The 12,953-nt window shown below is 39.9% G+C and overlaps 1 protein-coding gene and 2 pseudogenes across 1 annotated transcript in view; 1 reads left to right on the top strand and 2 right to left on the bottom strand.

Annotated features, from left to right (window-relative positions):
• Sort1 (sortilin 1) overlaps positions 1-12,953 on the bottom strand; it is a 113,242-nt gene that overhangs the window by 97,846 nt on the left and 2,443 nt on the right. The gene's annotated exons all lie outside the window — the stretch shown is intronic.
• Positions 2,093-5,989, bottom strand: LOC101565395 (annotated as a pseudogene).
• On the top strand, positions 9,928-10,781 carry LOC111818240 (annotated as a pseudogene).

Genomic DNA, 12,953 nt, shown 5'->3' with positions numbered 1-12,953 from the left:
AAAAAAATAATAATAAAATAAAATAATGTGACTATACTCTGGTTTCTTTTCAGATCGTATAAATCTTTCGCCTTAAGATAATGTGACTCATGGAATAGCATAACTTAATCTCATTAATAATCCAGGGTCACACTATAGACTAAGGAGTATAAAAAATGTTTTAGAAAGATTTCCATTAAAAAAAAGAGAAAGATTTCCATTAAAATACAACAAAAATATTTGGCACTTAAAGGGGCCAGGGATCGAACTCAGGACATTGGCAGGTTGGTGCTTATGTCTCTGAGTTATCTCCCCAGCTCCATCTTTTCATTTTCTGATATTCTCTAAATTCTCTCTTTAATGTCTATCATTAAGAAGTCAACAGATAACAAATGCTGGAGGGGCTGTGGAGAAAAAAGAACCTTTCCCCACTGCTGGTGGGAGTGCAGACTGGTACAACCACTATGGAAATCAGTGTGGAGATTCCTCAAAAAGGTAGAATTAGAAATCCTTTCAAGGCAGCTATTTCCCACCCAGGTATTTTCCCAAATGAACCCAAAACATCATACCACAGTGATTTATGTGCTCTAATGTTTATAGCAGCACAAATTGTGATAGCTAAAACTTGGAAACAAGCCAAATGCCCATCAACTAAGGAATGGATAAAAAGATGTATTTTTAAACAATGGAGTATTACTCTGATATAGATATAGATATTGATATAGATATAGATAGGTAAACTCAAGGCTTTTATAGGTAAATGGATGCAACTAGAGACTGTACTGCTAAGAGAAATAAATCAGACCCGCATGTGCAAACATCATGTTGTCTCATTAGCATAAGAACCTGAAGAGTAAATAAAATCTGAAAGGTACAATAGATACTGTGAAAGGGAAAGAATCAGTTCAATGGGAAGGAAAAGCTGTGATGAAAAAAAGAACAAAAGAAGGGGAAAAGATATAATTATGTATATATTCAGGATAGTTTGGATAATTGTATCACTGATTTCTGATGGTCTACTGAAATGAGCAATTGGGGCTGGTGAGATGGCTCAGTGGTCTAAAGCACCTACTTAGAAAAAGCTTAGCTGAAGCACAGGGACTGCAGTTCAATCCCCCAGCACCACATGCCAGCCAGCCCTGCCCTCTGGTGGGCTGAGCTGGACACACACACACACACACACACACACACACACACAAATAAATAAAATTTAAAAAAAAAAGAAACGAGCAATTAATGCTTAAATGTTTTCTTTTTAATTTCTTATAGTTCTTTTTTAACCAATTATACATGCTTATATCTGGCAACCTACACAACTAATTTGAAGATAACATGTAATACAATAATCAATGACAAATTTCTATTTTTTTTTTTTTTTTTTTTTTTTTTTTTTTTTGCGGAACCGGGGATTGAACTCAGGCCCTTGCACTTGCCAGGGAAGCACTTATTCCACTGAGCCATCTCCCCGGCCTCCCCTGTATTCTCTTTAAAAAATAATAAAATAAATCTTTTTCAAAGTACTATAGTTTTGGTTGTACAGGTCTTTCATTTCCTTAGCTTAATTCTTAAGTATTTAATTTTTCTTGATATTATTGTGGTATTGTTTCCCTAATTCAAGGTACCCTGTTAGTGCAGTAGGTAGCGCGTCAGTCTTATAATCTGAAGGTCATGAGTTTCCCTAATTCATTTCTTGGTGAATTTTTTATTGGTGTACAGGAATACTATTGACTTTTGTGTTAACTGTATCATGCTGCACTAATGAAATTGGTTATTAATTATAAGAGTCTTTTGGTGAAAGTTTTTGGTTCTTCAATGTAAAAGATCATGTGATCTATACATAATAATTTTTTTTGAAACAAATATTTAATGATACATTGCTCTTCAGGGAACTGGTTACGGAGGCCTTTGAAAACTAAGAACACAACCATACAGCACAGATCTGAACTAGTTTCTTACCACAACTACCCTGTACACTATAACCTTTTTCTCTCCAAAATGACCCTCATCTCACATGAAAATTGTTGCCACAGGGAAGCCAAAAATCTAGCTTTGTGGCCAAAAGGAAAAACAGCAATCCGTTGGCTAACGGTAAGATCAGAGAATCCTGAGCCCTTCACTGTGCTGTTCTGGCATTCTTACTCTTGTTCTTCTTGTCTCTCTTCTTCAGCCCGTCCATGTTAGCCCTCAGCAGGCTTGAATAGGCCATCTGAAACTTATTCACTTCTGTAGAGCTCACTACACTTTTTCCCATCCATCGCTCTCAGCAGACATTTGTTATCTGCAGGCTCAAAGCCCTCCACAGAGCCCTTCTTTGGGATGGATCTGGTTCGGCCATCATATTTCTTCAGGGTGATAAACACGCGGCCTGACATCCGGCACTTCTGGAAGAGCCTGCTCTCTTGATGAAACAGGATCCAATTCTTTTTTTTTTTTAATTTTATTTGTGTGTGTGTGTGTGTGGCCAGCTCAGCCCACCAGGGGGGCGGGGCTGGCTGGCATGTGGTGCTGGGGGATTGAACCGCGGTCCCTGTGCTTTGCTAAGCTTGTTCTAAGTAGGTGCTTTAGACCACTGAGCCATCTCACCAGCCCCCAGGATCCAATTCTTTAGTCCTATACATAATTTAAGTTCTTACTTGGTTAGTTTTTCTTTTTAATTACTTCTTCAAGCTCATTACCTGATATTGGATTACTTGGGGTTTTTCTATCTTCTTGGTTCAACTTCAGTTGTTCACAAATGGGAAAGGGTGGATGGATCTAGAAAAGATAAACCACAAGTCCTCCGCCCACACAGGACTGCACTTAGATTTTGTTTTCTTAAGACTTGGGTATTGTTACCCTGAGAAGAGGCACACAACAGTGGCTCAACCACTTCCAGTGAGACATGGTATGTACTGGAAAGTGTTCAGGATGAGCAGGGCCTTGTGGGAGGGTGAAAAGACTCCAGAGTGACGCTGGCACATGAGGAGAATGGAATACTCTAAAAGAGTTGAGAAGGTAGGACATGCAGCCAGGGAAAACCAAGCCTGAAGGGAGTCACAGTGATTCAGTGAAGGACAAGAGGAGATGAATCCTGGGACTAACGGCTAATGAAACGACAGGCCCTAGGACAGGGACCCTGTGGCCAAGGCCTGGGCTCTGGTAGTCTGATAAACAAGGGTCCCGTGTTAAACCAGTAGGATCTTCTGTCCAGGAATGAGATAAAAACAAAGTGATAAACTAGTACCACTAAGCCTCTATTCATACCACTCTCAAGAGTGCCTTTGTTCGGCTAATTTTAGAAAAGTTACAATTGGTGCTTACAAAAGTATGCGCACTACACAACCCAAGTTCTTACAGGCCCACTTCTGGTCAAACTTTCCTGCTTGTAACCCCATAGGTTGACCTCAACTAGGCCTAGAGTGGTCTGAGATGTTGTCATTTTGGTGTATAAAAACCCCTAGACAGAGTTCCCATGGCAACCTTCTCAGGTCTCTACTAATAATGTGAGCTTTCTGCTTTCACTCTCCAATAAATGCTTTTGTGCATTTCTCTCTCGACTCTCCCTCTTGTTAATTCTTTCTGGGTTGAGAGAAGAGCACATCAGTCAGATGGTAACAATATATATCTAGGAATCTATTTTTTTCTGAATTCTTCATTTTTTTAGAGTACAAATAACATTCTGGATTTTTGCAAAGTCCATTGTAGTTTCACCTTTGTAAAATTTTTAATTGCATTGACTTGAATCCTTTCTCTTTTTGGAGGGTAAGACTGGCTAGGGCTTTTATCTTTTTTTATCCTTCCATAGAGCCAGCCTTTTGATTCATCGATGCTTTGTATTGTTGTTTTAGTCACAATTTCATTAATTTCTGCTCTAATCTTCATAATTTCTTTCCTAGTTCAGGTTTAGATTTGGATTGTTTTGTTTTTCTAAGAGCTTGAATTACATTATTAAGTTATTTATTTGGACTCACTCTGTTTTCCAGAGTGAGAGAATACAAACTTCCCTTTCATTATTGCTTTTACAGTGTCTCATAAATTCTGGCATGTTGTATTGGTATCATCAATTGATTCTAGGAACTGTCTAATCTCTTCCTGTATTTCTATGACCCAATGATTATTTAAGAGTGTATTGTTTAATTTCTATGGTTTTTTTGCATAATTTCTGTGTTTTCTCTTGCCCTTGAGTTCTAGTTCCATTGATTTATCAGGTAATAATGAACACAGTATAATTCCAAGTCTTTGGTGGTTACTTACGCTTGCTTTATGGGCTAGCACATGGTCTATTTTGGGGTAAGCCCATGTGGTGCTGAGAAGATTGTATATTCTGTTGTTCTATGGAATACCAGATGTCTATTAAGTCCATTTGTTCAAAGCTTTGGTTCAACTCTAATATGTCTTTATTGATTTATCTGTCTAGTTGACCTATTTGTGGTAGTGGGATATTGAGGTACCTCATTATAGTTCTGTTGACATTTGTCTGGCTTTTTTTTTTATGTCCACTAGTGTTCATTTTATGATGCAGACACATCAGTATTTGGTGCATATGTTTATAATTAGCATGGTGTTGTGGCGCATGCCTCTATTTCCAGCACTCAGGAGGCTGAGGCAGGAGGATCATCACAAGTTTGAGGCCAGTCTGGGCTACACAGTGAGTTCAAGACCAGCCTGAACTGCAGAGACCCTGTCTCAAAAAAGGCAAACAAAGATTTATCCCCACACCTGGGTACTACTCTCTTTGTACTGTCCTCAGCAGACTTTGTCCTGTTCTCTATCCTCTCACTGACCTAGAGGAAGAGGATTCCTGCAGTCCAAAAGTGGCCCACAAGACAAAGGCAAGTTGATCTATAATTTGTGATCCCCAACAAGTTTGTTGCCGTATTTTCTCGTTTTTGTATTAGTTCTTGTTTCACTTTTTTTTTTTTTTTTTTTTTTGGTAGTTGGGATCAAACTCAGGACCTTGTGCTTTTTAGGCAGGCACTTAAGCCGTTGGGCTATCTTGAAGTTTTTGTTTTACTTTATGCTTAGCTCTGTAGTTACTTAAACTGGAGGTACTTTGTTGCTAGTATGGAGATCTCCTTAGTTTGGTCTCTGGGCATGGCTAACTGTAGTTCTCTGCCTCTATCCCAAGATCTGAGTGACTCTGTTAGTTTGGGAGGGAAGAGATGCTGTGTACTTGGCTGAGCACCCAATTCTCCAGGAAGGGACCACAGTATTGTGAATGTCACCACCGTAATCCAGGAATAGGCATACAAAGAACCTAATAATAGCAACAACCATGTGACCCTGGTGATATCAAGTAAGTCAGCAACAGTAATATTATCCAAGACAAACTGGATATTGACATACTATAATAACCAACAGTGTATCACCCTTGATCTTAGAAAATAAATCTAAAACTATAGTATAAACACTAGGATAAGCCAAATAGTGACAGACAGCAAATACATACTTAATGGATCACTGTACCTCCACTAATGATAGAAAAGAATTCAGGAATAGTAACACAGAATTCACTACCTACCTAATGACTAATGGTGCTTAATGGCTATATTATTATAGATATGATAGTAGGGAATGGTAGAATAAAGAAAAATTTGAAAAATAATGGAAGATGAGAAGAAGAAATGAGATAATTCTAACAAGAGTAGAAGGACATTTACAGAATTAAATGAGGGAAATAGGGGAAAATTCAAGAAGAAATAGAACATGAAAGGGGAGAAAAAAATAATATGAAGTATAAAAATAGAAAAATGTAAAAGAAAAAAGGAATAAGAAAAAGAGGAAAAGGAGAAAAGGAAATTTACCAAACCCCAATGGACCAGTAAACTCTTGGAAAGAGGGAGAGACAATGAGCCCAAAAATGGAAGAAAAAAGAATTTCTTTTTAAATATGGAGTTTCCTTCCAGGATCTCAGTTTTGGAGTCCAGCAAGCCAAGGTTTTCTCCAACTACTTTTATAGCTTGTAGGTCTATGAGGTGCTTTCCCCATTCCAAAGGGCCTTCTGTTTACCCCAGGGTGTGGCAATGTCCATGTCAATGTGTCCTGGCTCATGTTTTAGAGAGGGAAAGGTACTTGCACCTCAGATCTGTGTGGAATATACGCAGCAGGGCAAGGGCTCAAATATTTAATTTGGGCACTTTCAAGCCCAGCTGTTTCTGAGCACCACTCAGCCGGGCCTTCCTTCTCACTGAGGGGAGAGGGCCACATGCCCTTCTTGGCCTGATCTTAAAGGGGGTCTCTTTCTTACCTGTTTCCTGTCACATCTATCTCCCAAGGCCGTCTCACACCCAGTCACTGTGGGAAGGTAACATTGGGAGACTTGAGGTGAAGTTGCTTTTTAGTTGTTTTGACTCCCAGTTTAAATATCAACCTCTTCCCAAAGGGCATCTGATTAAACACTCTTGGGCACTACAGGTATTGCCTGCTGTGTGGAAGGAGCTCCTTGGGTACAAAACCCTGCACTGTTTCTATGCTGCACAAAAGTAGCGGGCTCCACTGCCTCCATTTCTCCCTGGATCTCCTACTCCTGGGATCTTGCCTTGCTTCTGGGGAGCCAGTTTCCCCTCCCTGTGAGCCATGAGCAGGGGAGAGAGTCCAGATCATTTTGTTCTTTTCTCTGCATTGTGAATTTGTGCCTCCAAGTCGCTGTAGCTTCTAATTAATTTTCCTGTCAGCTCCTTCCCAACTCCCAATGATCAACTTATTTTTTTCTTCACCAACTTATTTTTCAATATCTGGATTCCAGATCTTGCAGAGGTTCACTTGTTGCTGATTACCACTGTGCCATTTCCCCCCTCTTAGCACTTGGCTTTTTAGTGTCATTTTACAGAAAAGAAAACGAGGGAAAGACCTGCTCCCCTTGCCAGCAGAATGGGCTGTTACAACCATAAAGCTCACCCACTGGGTGTGGGGACTCATTTCCTCCTCTACAGCTACACTGGCTTTCTTCCAGATCTTTGAATATGCCAAGCTTTTTCTAGACCTGGGCCTTATGAACATGCTGTTCTCTCTGCCTGAGATATTCCTCCTGGCCAAATGCTATTCATCTTCATCAATTTAAATAACTTCTTAGCAAGTTCCTCCAAATGTCCCAGACAAAATGACCTCTATTAATTATTCTCCAGTAGTTACTTCTTTCGTCTTTGTACTTATCATATTTATAATTAAATATTGTTCAGTGTCTATTTTCTCTATTGGTTCATAAAGCTCCACAAAGGCAGAGGTTGTGTTCCATACCAGTGCCCAGGACCAAAGACCCAATACAGTGCTTAACACATCTAAGTGCTCAATAAATCATTGTTGAATTAAAGGATAAAAATAATAGTGTTCAACCTTTAGTGAGCATTTTTTAAATTAGCATTCTATCTTGGGGCATTACTGCGACTTGTTAAATGAAGAAGGCAACGCGCAGAGGTCAAGTCACACAGCTGGTAAGTGGCACAGCAAAACTTCAAATTCATGTCTGTCCAACACCAGACAACACATTTAAATACTACACTTTCTCTAGCACGGTGTGAAGCAAAAATATTGAGGGTTAACTGTCATACGTAAGTGTCCAGATTCAGTTCCTGTGGGCACCCATAGTATTTCCCTAGGAGTATTACTGCTATGAAAAAAAGTTTATGCACATAAACCAATATTTAATCTCTAACTGTTAATGTATAAGAGGTAATCACAACAAACCTTCAATAGGTGATGAACACACACTAAACCCTGTTGGCGCTAATGTCTTCACAATGATCCTAAGAGGTATTTTAGATTCCCCTCTCCTTTTATTGATGAAAACACTAAAGCTCAGAGAGAACTTTTTTTTTTTTTTTTTTACAGTCTTGTTCTGTAATTCAGTCTAGTTGCAGACTCTAATTTGTCCATAGTCACCAGTGGACTTTGAATCCAGGTCTGATACCTGAGATACTGCTGCCTTTCCTCAAACCATTACCTCAAAGAACTAACAATCATCTTGCCAAGTTAAAACTCTGATATAATCGCAAAACTTTAAAATAGAAGAATACCACACAACACATCTAACATTTCTGCCAGTCCTGAATCACTCTCATTCTTGCCACCCACTCCAAGGCCTGTCACCCAACCCTGCCAAGTGATAAAAACCAAATGCATTTGTGTAGCATCTGTCTCTTTTTATGAACATGTTCTTCGGTAGGTAGTTCAAGGGCTGTATTTAACAGGATCATTTGGCTGACAATTGGGCCCTGTGGAGGCTGTAACAGATCAACAGGCTTATTAAGAAATTATACAAGTCATACTCATGGTACTTCAAGGTTTTCAAAATATTTTCACATAGATTTCCTTTTCAAAACCTCATGATAATGCCACCTTTTGCATGATGGGCAAACTGAAGCTTAGAAAAGCTAACTGGTTTCTGTAGAGAGTACTGTGACCACACGGAGGAGAGTAACTTCACAGTCATATGATTTATAATTGGTATCTATAGCTTGCTTATCCTTAGAGCAAATGCAAAGATTTAAACACTGCTATGAAACACTTCCAAATGTGGCAGCACACTGGGACAATTCTTGTCCCATAAGCCTCATCTTAGCCTCATCAGTGAAAGGAATGTGACCAGCTAAAGAGCCTAACAAATTAACAAATTTGATTCAAGCTGTTAAGCACATCTGATAGACAGTGTTCAACCTATTCTGGTTCTTAAGTGTTCAGAAAAGAGAGCTCTGTTCATAGGCATCTAGGTTTCTCATCCACTGGCTCACATTCTCCTTCAACAATGTCAGCAAGTCTGGGAGTGGTCCTTAAAGCCTCTGACATTTCACTTTGTCCTGCCCTCTCCTCTGCTCTCCTGTTGGGCATATTCTTCCAAGCGCAGGGGAAGGACCAGCCCCTGAAGAGCAACTCTTCTTGGCTCCATGTTGCCACTTGTGTTTTCTCCAGCTCTGGCCAGGTGTCCAGCGCTATCTGTAAATACTTTTAGCACCCACAATGCCTAACTCCCCACTGACACTTCCCCTCTCTCTCTCCACTTATTTAAAAAAAAGAAGGCTTAAAAAAAAACTTTATACAGTACGTGTTCACATAAACTTCAGTCATATTTCTTGTCAAATGTCTCTCTCTAAAATAGTATCTACTGGCCATCTAAGCATATTTTGGATTGTCCTATCTCAGTGCCTCCACAGACGGTCCTAAGAATTATCTCCACCTTGATTCTCTCTTGATCAAGGCGGCTTTCCTAGACCTCTGTACTGCAGTGGTCCTGGCTTCTTCCAAACTCCCAAAAAGCAGTCTGTGAATACACAGATCCTTACAAAGGTTAACAAAGTTTAGCTTTGTTTACACACAGGCCAGGACTCCACTCCATGCACAGTAAGAAACTAAGTGTTTATCTGTTTGCTTTTTTTTTTTTTTTTTTTTTTGTGGTACCAGGGATTGAACTCAGGACCCTGCACTTGTCAGGCAAGTGCTTATTCTACTGAGCTATCTCCCTAGATCCTGCTTATTTGTTTTTGTGGTACTGGGGATTCACATTCAGCTACCTGCCACCCAGCCCTTTCAATCTGCTTAACTTTAAGGAATTTTTTTTTTTTCTTTTTTTTTCTCCTGGAATGCCTTCAGGGCACTTTGGCATGGCTGGAGTGTTGCGGGGATCGAACTACAGCAAACTGAGGCTGCCAGCATTGTGGAAGCAGCCACTTAAAGAACTGAACTAGGGCTGGGCCCCCGAATCTGCTTAACTTTGAGACAGAGTCTTGCTAAATGGCCCGGGCTGTGCTCAAACTTTTGATTGTCTACTCTGGAAAGTGCGGAGAGGACTGCAGTTTGCCATGATTGGTCCAGTGAGTGTTTAAATGAATGACATCTATATAACAGTCTACACTTTACAAAATACTCTGATAAAACTTCTCATTTGACACTAACTCAGCCTGTATGCCTGATTGTCTAGTTCTAGAAACAACTGTATCATATTGGACTCAAATTGGAAGAGGTGAGTCCGGTCTCAAAATGGAGGGCCCTGATCCAAAGGAACCAGAGCAGCTGAAGAAGCTGCTATTGGTGGTCTGAGTTTTGAAACTACCGATGATAGTTAAGAGAACACTCTGAGAAATGGGCCCACTCCCAGATCGTGTGGTAGTGAGAGGCCCTCAAACAACATGCTCCAGAGGCTTTGGCCTTGTGACTTACTCCTGTGTTGCAGAGGTGGATGCAGCAGTGTGTGCTCGACCCCACAAAGCTGATGGGCGTGTAGTGGGACCAAAGAGGGCTGTTCCTAGAGAGGAGTCACTAAAGCCTGGTTCTCATCCAACAGTGAAGAAAAATTTCTGTTGGTGGTATTAAGATACTGAAGAATGCAATTTGAGAAACTACTTTGGAAAAGTATGGCGAGATTGAAACCATAGAACTTATGGAAGACAGGCAGAGTGGGGAAAAGAGGATTTGCTTTTATAACTTTTGATGATCACAACACAGTTGATAAAGTTGTTGTTCATAAATACCACACTACAAATGGGCATAACTGTGAAGTGAAAAAGGCCCTTTCTAAACAAGAGGTGCAGTCTGCTGGATCACAAAGAGGCTGTGGAGGTGGATCTGGCAACTTTGTGGGTTGTGGAGGAAACTCTGGAGATGGTGGAGGGAATTTTGGTCATGGTGGAAACTTGGGTGGAAGAGGAGGCTACGGTGGTGGAGGAGGTAGCAGCAGAGGTAGCTATGGAGGAGGGGATGGTGGATATAATGCATCTGGAGGTGATGGTGGAAATTATGGTGGTGGTCCTGGTTACAGTAGTAGAGGAGGTAGGGTGGCGGTGGACCAGGATATGGAAACCAAGGTGGTGGATAAGGTCGGGGGGAGGATATGATGGTTACAACAAAGGAGGAAATTTTGGCGGTGGTAACTGTGGTGGTGGTGGGAACTGTAACGGATTTTGGAAATTATAGTGGACAACAGCAGTCAAATCCTATGGACACATAATAGGGGACAGTTTTGGTGGAAGAAGCTCTGGCAGTCTCTATGGTGGTGGTTATGGATCTCATGGTGGAGGTGGTGGATATGGTATCAGAAGGTTTTAAAAAACAACAGAAAGGGGCTGGGGAGATGGCTCAGTGGAATAAGTGCTTCCCTGGAAAGTGCAAGGGCCTGAGTTCAATCCCCGGTTCTGCAAAAAAAAGAAAAAGAAAAGTAAAAACCCCAGAGTAAAATCAAAAAAAAAAAAAAAAAAAAAAAAAAAAAACCAGAAAAGGGCTACAGTTCTTAACAGGGGAGAGACAGGGGAGAGACAGCGAGTTGTTAGGAAAGCTACAGGGTACTTTGAGACGGTTCCCAAATGCATTAGAGGAACTGTGAAAATCTGCCACAGAAGGAACGATGATCCACAGTACTGATTAATGCAATGTAGTGTCAGTTAGATGTACATTCCTGAGGTCTTTTATCTGTTGTAGCTTTGTCTTTTTCTTTCTTTTCATTACATCAGGTATAGTGCCCTATACATTGTGGTAGTGGTACTAGGAATAAAAAATTAAGGCATTTTTAACTTAAAAAAAAATAAACAACTATAAAGGTCAAAGACCATATATGATCATACAGCTGTGACCCAGCAGATCCAGGATTCAAATCTGGGAACTAAGATATCTCTTTTGAATAATGTATACAACATATCTATGCTTTAAATCCTTTATGACAAATAGCAAGGACCATATAAACATTTGATCTGAACTATCTTATTAAAATTTCCTTCCCTAGTTCAGTTTCTCTTGGCCCTTCAGAGGGAAGGTACCTCTGAACCAGTTCTCCAAAATGCCACCAGTACAATGTTAGAACTACATTATTGTTCTGTTAGAACATACATAAGAACAAAACCTTAACAAAAGCAAACATAAGAATAGCATTCATAAAGAAACAAATGTACATTTTCTTCTGATGAAAATAAGTCAAACCATTAATCACATGTAAGTTTCTGTGTGTATTAATATAAGCTGACCACCTATTTTCAAACACACATGTATCCAGCGGAAAAAAGGAAAGGGGAGGAAAAGAAAAGAAAGGAGCTCCCAATTTTGGCAGAATACTTTAGGAAAGGGGAAAAAAAACCCAATATTTGCTGCTACATGTCTAATAGCATTAGATTTTTTTTTAATCAACAAGGAAAAATAAAATGTAACCCAAAGAATAAGAGACAAATGTCTTTTACAGTTACATGAAAAAGATATTCCTGCTATCTTTTAAGAACACTACTTCACTGAAGTCAGCTCTGCACCCCCAGATGTGAAATACACACTGCATTCAAGTTTGGGAAGCTGAACAGCCTCAATTTGCCTCTAAATACAGAAGTCAACCAATAAACATTTGTGATCACAACCTCTGGGCTCCTTTTCTTCCCTATGAATCACAGAACTTTTTGAAGACTTTTTAAAGCTAGTCCAAAACTTCTCATGTTTTAGATGAAGAATTGAAGGCCAGAGCCTGAAATATAAAACAGAAAATAAATCACATTCACAGGAAATTTTCTCAGCTAACACCACAGGTTCTGAGTGGAAGGACTTTGTTTTTACTGTGGTTTCCCGGTTGGGGGACAGCAGAGGACAAACAGCTTTGATCTTTAAATAAACCCCCTTGTTCAATATTCACCCCACAACCTTTATAGATATGAAGCATGAAGGTCTGTCATAACAATTCCTTCAACTCCACAAGCTCAAAGCACACATTAGAAACCCAAGTTTGACTCTGATCAAGGTAAGACAACAAAAGTTGCCTGGAGCTGGCTGAAACTGATCAGCTTGTTCCTCAAGCAAAGTAACTCCTAAAAGGCTGCCAGCCTTCAGATCACGGGGTCACATAGGGAGACAGGACAAGTTTCTACCACTGAGGGATAACACTGAAACCTGCATACAAAGGCAGAGAAAAGGAACAGAAATCTTACATAAAATTTTCAAAAGCAGTAGCTCTTTCTAGAGCTAATTACATTATCACAGTTGATCTTTTCTGTCTTTTTTTTTTTTTTTTAAAGACACATTTATTCAGCGTCATGATCAGA

The sequence above is a fragment of the Octodon degus genome, unplaced genomic scaffold (assembly GCF_000260255.1).
Source record: "Octodon degus isolate 3935 unplaced genomic scaffold, OctDeg1.0 scaffold00084, whole genome shotgun sequence".
Lineage (NCBI taxonomy): Eukaryota > Metazoa > Chordata > Mammalia > Rodentia > Octodontidae > Octodon > Octodon degus.
Note: the sequence above shows the minus strand (reverse complement) of the source record. Positions and strands in the feature narration are given on the sequence as shown.